The sequence below is a fragment of the Chrysochloris asiatica genome, unplaced genomic scaffold, assembly GCF_000296735.1.
Source record: "Chrysochloris asiatica unplaced genomic scaffold, ChrAsi1.0 scaffold00003, whole genome shotgun sequence".
NCBI lineage: Eukaryota > Metazoa > Chordata > Mammalia > Afrosoricida > Chrysochloridae > Chrysochloris > Chrysochloris asiatica.
The window spans coordinates 26,562,455-26,571,524 of record NW_006408521.1 but is presented as its reverse complement, the minus strand read 5'-3'; the positions used below and the strand labels follow the sequence as shown (position 1 = coordinate 26,571,524).

General features: G+C 39.1%; 1 pseudogene; it reads left to right on the top strand.

The window, feature by feature from the left end:
* Positions 1 to 9,070, top strand: part of LOC102823745 — a 37,789-nt pseudogene that overhangs the window by 14,942 nt on the left and 13,777 nt on the right.

Here is a 9,070-nt window from a genome sequence, read left to right as displayed (position 1 = left end):
TGAGTTATGGTGTTGGAGGAGAATATTGAAAATGCCATGGACTGCTGAAAGAACAAACAGATCTGTGTTGGAAGAAGTGCAGCCAGAGTGCTCCCTGGAAGCCAGGATGGCCAGACTTCATCTCTCATACCTTGGACATCACTTTTCAGTGATCCTCATAAAAGAAATTGCTGTGGAGTGGTTTGAACAATTGGGCTGGTATGATTTCAAAAGACAGTGAAGGGGAGAGATCTGAGCTAGCAGCTATAGACCAGTTTCAAGGATTTTTCTGTAAAGAAGTGTCATGTCACAGTAGCTGGAAGAGGGTAGAAGCCAGCATTGTTGTTCTTAATGTTGTCGAGTGGATTCCGACTCCTAGTTACCCTGTATAGGGTTTCCGAGGAGTGGCTGGTGAGCTTGAACTGCGACCTTGTGGTTCAAACTGACCTTGTGGTCCAGCGCATTAACCTGCAGCACCACACCAAGAGCCGGTGCACACACACACAAATGTTCCAGTGTGGCACTGTGGGTTAATGTGCTGGACCCCAAGGTCAGTTCTAACCACAAGGCTGGTGGTTCAAAATCACCAGCCTCTCTTTGGAAAACCCATACAAGGTCTCTATGAATCAGAACCGACTCAATGGCACTTAACAACAACCAAAGGAGTGGGGAGTTGGCCTCTTTTTAAGAGCATGGCGAGTTAGTTCATATTAACAGGAGTGAAAACAACATACTTGAGCACGGCTCAAGTAAAAGTTTAGAAGCTATGGTATTAGCGTATGGAAATTCTGGTTGTTTCTGGCATCTCGGTGAAATAGGGAAGGAGGTCAATGCCTAAGGATAAGATTGAAAGATGAAGTCCCAGAGGTTTCCCACCAAGAATGTAGAGACACTTAAAACAGAGAAAGTAGTTTCATTTTTCTGGGATAGAATAAAGGAGACCAAAGTCACAAATATTTCCATCATTTAAATGAAAATTGATTAAGATGGAAAGAGGAAAAAAGACAGAAGGAAGAGAAAGGTAAAGGGAAAATTCAGGGAGGCAAAAATAAAAGCCTCTTAGAGACAATAAAAAATTATAAAAAGTTGTGCTCATAATATACAAACAGATATTTATACATAATTTATTTTTTCACAATTTATTTAGAACTTTGACATGTTTTCTTACCATTTTGTGTCTTCTTGCAGCTAATTTCAAATAGCTGCTTTGGATCCTATTACATGGATAAAAAGTCATCTCCCCCAATGATTGGCTATTTTAATTCTCTATTTTCCCTCTTGGGAAACACTTGCTGTTGATACACGCCATCTAGTCGGCACTGACTCATAGCGACCTTATGTACAACAGAACGAATCACTGTCCGGTCCTGTGCCAACCTCATAATCGTTGCTATATTTGATCCCATTACTGCTCCCACTGTGCCAATCCATCTCTTTGGGGGGTCTTCCTCTTTTTCTCCCATCCTTCATTTTAACAAGCATGATGTCCTTCTCCAGGGACTGCTCCCTCCTGATAATATGTCCCAAGTATGAGAGATGAAGTCTGGCCATCCTGGCTTCTTCCAACACCTATTGGTTGGTTCTTTTGGCAGTCTATGGTTCTTTTAATATTCTTCTCCAACACCATAACTCAAATGCATCAATTCTTCTATGGTCTTCCTTATTCACTGTCCAACTTTTGCATGCATATGAGGTTATTAAAAATACCATGGCTTGGGTCAGGCACACCTTAGTCCTCAAACTGACATCTTTGCTCTTAAACTTTAAAGAGGTCTCATGCAGTAGATTTGCTTAATGCAGTACATCGTTTGATATCTTGACTGCTGCTTCCATGAGTGTTGATGATTAATCCAAGCCAAATGAAGTCTGTGACAACTTCAATCTTTTCTCCATTTATCATAATGTTATTTATTGATCCATTGGTGAGAATTTTGTTTTCTTTACACTGAAGTACAACCCATTGCAAAAGCTGTGGTCTTTGATCTTCATCAGTAAGTATTTTAAGTGCTCTTCGCTTTCAGCAATCAAGGTTGTATCATCTGCATATCACAGAGTCTACTTCTAGTCCTGATGCCATATTTTTCTTTATATAATCAAATTTCTCAGATTATTTACTCAGCATACAGATTGAATATGTATGGTGAAAGAATACAAAGATGGTACACACCTTTCCTATTTTTAAACCACTCGGTGCTCCCTTGTTCTGTTCAAACAATTGCCTCTTGGTCAATGTACAGGTTCCTCATAAACACAATTAAGTGTTCCGGAATACTCATTCTCCACAATACTGTCCATAGTCATGATCCACACAATCAAAAGTCTTTGCATAGTCAATAATGCATAGGTAAATATCTTTCTGGTATTCTCTGCTTTCAGCCAAGATCCATCTGATGTCAACAATGATAGCCCTAGTTCCATGCCCTCTTCTGAATCAGCTTGAACCTCTGGAAGTTCTCTGTCAATGTATGGTTCCAGTCATTTTTTAATTACCTTTAGCAAAATTTTGCTTGCATGGGATATTAATGATATTGTCCAATGATTTTCACATTCCTTTGAGTCACCTCTCTTTGGAATGGGCACAAATATGGATCTCATCCTGTCAGTTGGCCAGGTAGCTGTCATCCAAATTGCTTGGCATAAGTGAATGAGTGCCTCCAGTGCTGCATCAGTTTGCTGCAAGATTTTAGTTTGTATTCCATCAATTCCCAGCGTGTTGTTCATTGTGAATGCCTTCCACGCACCTTGGACTTCTTCCTTTAGGATCATTGGCTCTTGATCATATGCTACCTTTTCAAATGGTTGAACATTGAACATCTCTTTCTGGTATAGTGATTCTGTGGATTCCTTCCATTTTCTTTCTTTCTTTCTTTTTTTCCTTCTATTTTCTTTTGATGCTTTCTGCATCATTCAATACTTTGCCCATGGAATCCTACATTATTGTGAGTTTTTTCTTCAGTTCTCTCAGCTTGATGGATGCTGAACATTTTCTTGCTTTTTGGTTTCCTAACTCCAGGTCTTTGCACATTTCTTTATGATATTTGACTTTGTCTTCTTGAGCTGCTTTTTTGAAATATTCCATTCAGCTCTTTGACCTCCTAATTTCTTCTATTTGCTTTAGCGTCTCTACACTGAATAGTAAATTTCAGAGTCTTTTCTGACATCCATTTTAGTCTTTTTCTTTTTTCTTGTCTTCTTAATGACCTTTTGCTTCCTTCCTGTATGATGTTCTTGATTTCATCCTACAATTCCTCTGGTCTTCAGTCATTAGTGTTTAATGCATCAAATCTGTTCTTTAGGTGATCTCTAAATTCAGGTGGGATATATTGAATGTCATATTTTGGCTCTTGTGAACTTGTTTTAATTTTCTTCCTCTTCAGTCTGAATTTGCATATGAGCCATTTATGGTGTGTTCCACATTCTGCCCCTGTCAGTCCAATTGTTTTGGCTGGTGACATGGAACTTTTCCATAATCTCTTTCAACAGCTGTAGTCAATTTGATATATGTGAGTTCCATCTGATGATGTCCATGTGTATAGTCATCTTTTATGTTGTTTACAAAAAGGTATTTGCAATGAAGAATTCATCGGTCTTGCAAAATTCTATCATGTGATCTCCAGCATTGTTTCTATCAACAAGGCCAGATTTTGCAACTACTGATCCTTCCTGTTTGTTTCAAATCTTTGCATTCCAATCACCAGTAATGATCACTACATCTTGATTGCATGTTTGATCAATTTCAGACTGAAGAAGTTGGCAGAATTCTTCAATTTCATCATCACTGGCTTTAGTGATTGGTGCACAAATTTGAGTAATAGTGGTATTAACTTGTCTCTCTTGTAGGTGTATGGATATTATCTTATAAGAGACAGCATTGTACTTCAAGACAGATCTTGATATATTCTTTTTCATGATGAAAGCTCATTTTTGCTGAGCCATTCCTCCTCAATTTGTCATTCCTGGCATAGTAAAACATGTGGTTGTCAGATTCAAAATGGCCAATACCAGTCAATTTCAGCTCACTGATGCTTAGAATATCAATGTTTATGTGTTCCGTTTCATTTTTGTTAACTTCCAATTTTCCTAGTTTCATACTTCATATATTCCATGTTCTGATTATTAATGGATATTTTCAGCAGTTTCTCTTCATTTTGAGTTTTGCCCTCTCAGCAAATGAATATCCTCAGGCTTTACTCCATATGCATCATCTGGTCATCTAGTCTTGAAGAAGGCAGCTCTTCCCCAGTGTATTTTGAGTGCCTTCAAACCTGAGGGGCTCATCTTCCGGCACAATATCTGACAATATTCTGGAGCTCTTCATCATGCTTCAATATTCAGTATTCTGGTGCTGATAGTGTTCCACTGCTATTTATAAAGTTTCCAGTGACCAAATATTTGGAAGTAGTCCATCTCTCCTTCTTCCTAGTCTGTCTTCATCTGGAAGCTCAACTGAAACTTGTCCACTGTTGGTGACCCTGCTAGTATTTAAAATACCTATGGCGTAGCTTCCAGCATCACAGCAACACATAAGCAACACACCAATATATGGATTTCATCCTATGTGACTGTTCTCAAAGGGAGCTATTTCTCTACCAAGCCCTGATCCTGGCTACTTTCTCTTCATCTTTAATTTTAACTTAAATGTTGTCTTCTCGCAGATGCTTTTCCTGGCCCAGTTATTTTCTTAAGTTCTCCCATTATCATCCAACAAAATTTCCTTTTCTTTAATAAAATTATGCTCAATTTGCACTGGAAGTATAGTTTGTTTGCCTGTCACTTTCACTAAACTCTAAACTGCATGAGGGTTTTGCACAGTGTCTGACACAGTATGTTGTTTTTAGATGCTGTCGAGTTCGTTCTGACTCATATAAACAACAGAACAAAATACTGCGCAGTCCTGTGCCACCCTCACATCCTCACAATTGGACCAATAAGCAACATCATGAGAAATGGAGAAAAGATTGAAGCAGTCAAGTATTTCATTTTACTTGGCTCCGCAATCAATGCTGTGTTTGAGCCCACTGTTACACCCACTGCGTCAGTCCGTTTTGTTGAGCACCTTCCACTGTTTCGCTGGGCATCTACTTTACCAAGCATGATGTCTTTCTCCAGGGACTGGTCCCTTCTGATAACATGTATGATGTACGTGAGATGAAATCTCGCCAATGGTACTAAGGAGCATTCTGGCTGCACTGCTTCCAACACAGATTAGTACACTCTGACAGTCCATGGTACATTTAATATTCTCCAGTACCATAATTTAAAGGCAACAATTCTTCTCTGGTATTTCTTATTTATTGTCCAGATTTCATATGTGTAAGAGGCCATTGAAAATACTATGACTTGAGTCAAGACCACCTTAGTTCTCAAAGTGACGTCTTTCCTTTTTAGCACTTTAAAGAAATCTTTTGTAGCAGGTTTGCCCAGTGTAGTACATCATTGGATTGCTTGACCACTGCTTCCATGGGTGTTGATTGTGGATTTAAGTAAAATGAAATCCTTGACAACTTCAATCTTTTCTCCCGTTGTTTATTATGATGTTGTTTATTGGGTCAGTTGTGAGGATTTGGGTTTTCTTTATATTGAGGTACAATGCATATTGAAAACTGTAGTCTTTGATCTTCATCAATAAGTGCTTAAAGCCTTTTTCACTTTTAGCATGCAAGGTTGTATCCTCTGTATCTTGTTGTTAAGTGCTGTCGAGTTGGTTCCAACTCATAGCATCCCTGTTTCTGAGGAGCAGCTGGTGGATTTGAACCACCAATCTGTGATTCACAGTCCAGTGCTTATCCTACAGCACCACACTAGGAATATATAGCACGTTGTTAATGAGTCTTCTTCCATTCCTGATGCCATATTCTTCATATTATCCAACTTCTCATTGCATAGTAAATATTTGTTGAAGTATTGTATTATATAAGTGAAGGAAAGAATGAATCCACGATGTAGTTGTTGTTAAGTGTCATCGAGTCAGTTCCAACTCACAGTGACCCTTTAGAGGGTTTCCAAGGAGCAGCTGGTGGGTTTGAACTGCTGACCTTGTGGCTTATTACAGCACCACATCAGGACTCCTCTTTGGTTAAATCCTTAAAATGCACTTGTTGAAGCAAAGGCTGAGTCACATGTAAAATTAGTCCTTAAATCTCTACTCACAGACTCCAACTGAGAGATTTTACAGTAGCACTCACACATCTGTGCACATCTCTTCCAGCTGGCTGCAGTGTATGGCCCTGTTTATAGCCTGTACCTTGGATCCCGGCTCACCGTGGTCTTACATGGATATGAAGCAGTGAAGGAAGCTCTGATTGATCAGGGTGATGAATTCGTCGGCAGAGGACATCTACCACTCGTTCAGGATATCCTAAAAGGACATGGTATGTGTCTTAGGCTGGGTTCTCTAAAGAAGCCAAACAAGTGTTGCTTATATATGTACATATAAAGAGAGGTTCTAGCAAGGAACTGACTCACAGCTATAGAAGGGACAAGTCCCAAGTTCACCGGTCAGATATCAGGCTACAAGTTTCTGACTCACGTGGCTGCAGGACCAATAAACTAAGATCAGCAGGTCAGATGGAAGTTACCCATAAATATGCTTAGAAAAGAATTCATTTTTTTCCTCTTGAATTTTACATTTTATTATTTTTGAGGTTTGGTAAAGATTTTTAGGCTATCCTAAAAAAAATTTTTTTATTGTGTAATACTTGATACCAAGCATGAAATGTATGTCAAAGTTTTGAAACATAATAATAAAATGAATTATTGGTGAACCTATAATCCAGCTGAAGAAGAAGAATACCAAGTGCTGGTGTGGCATGGTACGATAAGCACTGGACTTCTAACCCCAAGGTCAGTGTGTCACATCTACCAGCCACTCCTCAGAAAACCTTTACAGAGTTTCTAGGAGTCAGAATTGACTCAAAGGCATGTAACAATAACAACATTTAAATAAAATGGTATGTGTTAAGTGCTATTTGAAAACGCAATGTGTTCCTCTCCACAGAAATCTTTAGTAAAAGGCAAAAAGATTTATATGATTTGAAGAGACACCAGGTGGTGTAGTGGTTACGAATTGGGCTGCGAACCACAAGGTCAGCAGTTCGAAACTACCAGCTGCTCCGCAGGAGAAAGATGAGGCTTTCTGCTCCCGTAAAGATTTACAGCCTGTTCAGGGACGCTATGGGTCAGAACCAACTTGACGGAACTTAACAACAACAACAACATTAAGTGCTATCACAAAGCAATTTTTGGTCATTCTCACACATAAGAAAGGTTGCATTTATTTAACTAAGCAAACAATCAGGCCTTCTTTCTAGTCTCTTTTTCTTAAACAAGTTGATTGTCTGTGTGTGCACTATTAAAATAATTATTAACTGGAAATAGACGTTATTGGACTGGATTGAACTGAAGGGGGAGGAGAATTGTCTACAACTTGCCCTTTTTACAACTCTAAGAAAATTGATTTCTAAGCTTCCGGTAAAATTCTTGCAACTGTTCCTTAGTTGCACGTAATTGGAGCAGATCATTCAGTTCTTTCTTCCCTCAACCTTTTGGAAAATAACAAAGAGCAGAACCATTCACTGATATTTTAGTTTTCCTTCCTAAGTGGACTTCTCTGCTGAAATACTAAAGAGTTTTCTTAGATTTTTGAACAAGTGCAACACAGTGCTTGCAGATTCCTGCACTGTGTGTGACTGATCAAGTTGTTGAAACATTTCCTGCTAACTATTAACTCAGTATTTTACCTAGTTTCCTAATCTTTAAACATTTGTCATATTGAAGGATTGCAACAGTTCAAACGTTACTTTATTTGTGCAATCTGTACACCAGGTTTAGATGCTTACTCATTTAAATGTCAAAAGTTACAATAGCTTCTGATGTCCTAAAACATGGAAAAACAGGCGTTTATTCCTAACCTAAGGAATGCAAATACTCTGACACTTCTGAAAGTAATACAGTACTACCTAGTGAAATATAGACTGCAGACCTACTAGGAAATCTAAAGGGGCCCTGCTGGCGTAGTGGCTGCTCCTTGGACTGCCTACTGCAAGGTCAGCAGTTTGAATCCACAAGCCTCTCTGAGGGATAATGATGAGGCTTTCTTCTCCTATAAAGATTTACAGCCTTGGACGCCCTATACAGCATCATTATGAGTCAAAACTGCCTCGACAGCACGCAACCACTACAACCACTACTACCACTAAGAAATTTACTCTACATGAACATGAACAACACAGGATGTAATTGTACAATCCACTCATGTACTCCCAGCAATGCCCTGAAATGTGGGGAGGGCACTGCTGCACTCCAGGACCATAGACGACCACTCGTCTGTGAGTTTGGTGGACTCTGGTGGCTTGTGTGTTGTGGTATTTCCAATGTCAGCAGGTCACCCATGGTGGCCAGGTTTCAGCAAAGCTTCCAGACTAAGAAGACAGAATAAGGAGAGACAAATCATTTCTGAATAGTAAGTCACTGAAAACCTTATGAATGACTGTGGAATTTCATCTGATACAGTATGGAAGATGAGCCCCTCAGTTAGGAAGCCACTCAAAATACGACTGGGAAAGTTACCTTCTCAAAATAGAGTTGACATTAATGATGTGGATGGAGTTAAGCTTTTGGAATCTTCATTTGCTGGTGGGCACAATTCAAAAGGAGAAGAAACGCTGCAAACATCCATTAATAGAACATAGCATGTATGAAGAATAACTCTAGGAAAATTGGAAGTCATCTACAACGAACTGGAACACATAAACATCGATATTCTAGGCATTAGTGAGCTGAAATGGGTTGGCATTGGCCATTTTGAATTTGACAATCATATTGTTTACTATGCCGAGAACAACAAGAAAAAAAGCCATTGCATTCATTGTCAAAACGAGCATTTCAAGATCTGTCTTACAGTACAATGCTATCTGTAATAGGATAATGTCCATATCTACAAGGAAGATCAGTTAATGCCACTATTTTTCAAATGTATGCACCAACCATTAAAGATTTGTTGTTGTTGTTGTTAAGTGCCGTCGAGTCGGTTCCGACCCATAGCGACCCTGTACAGGGTTTCCGAGGGTGTAAATCTTTACGGGAGTAGAAA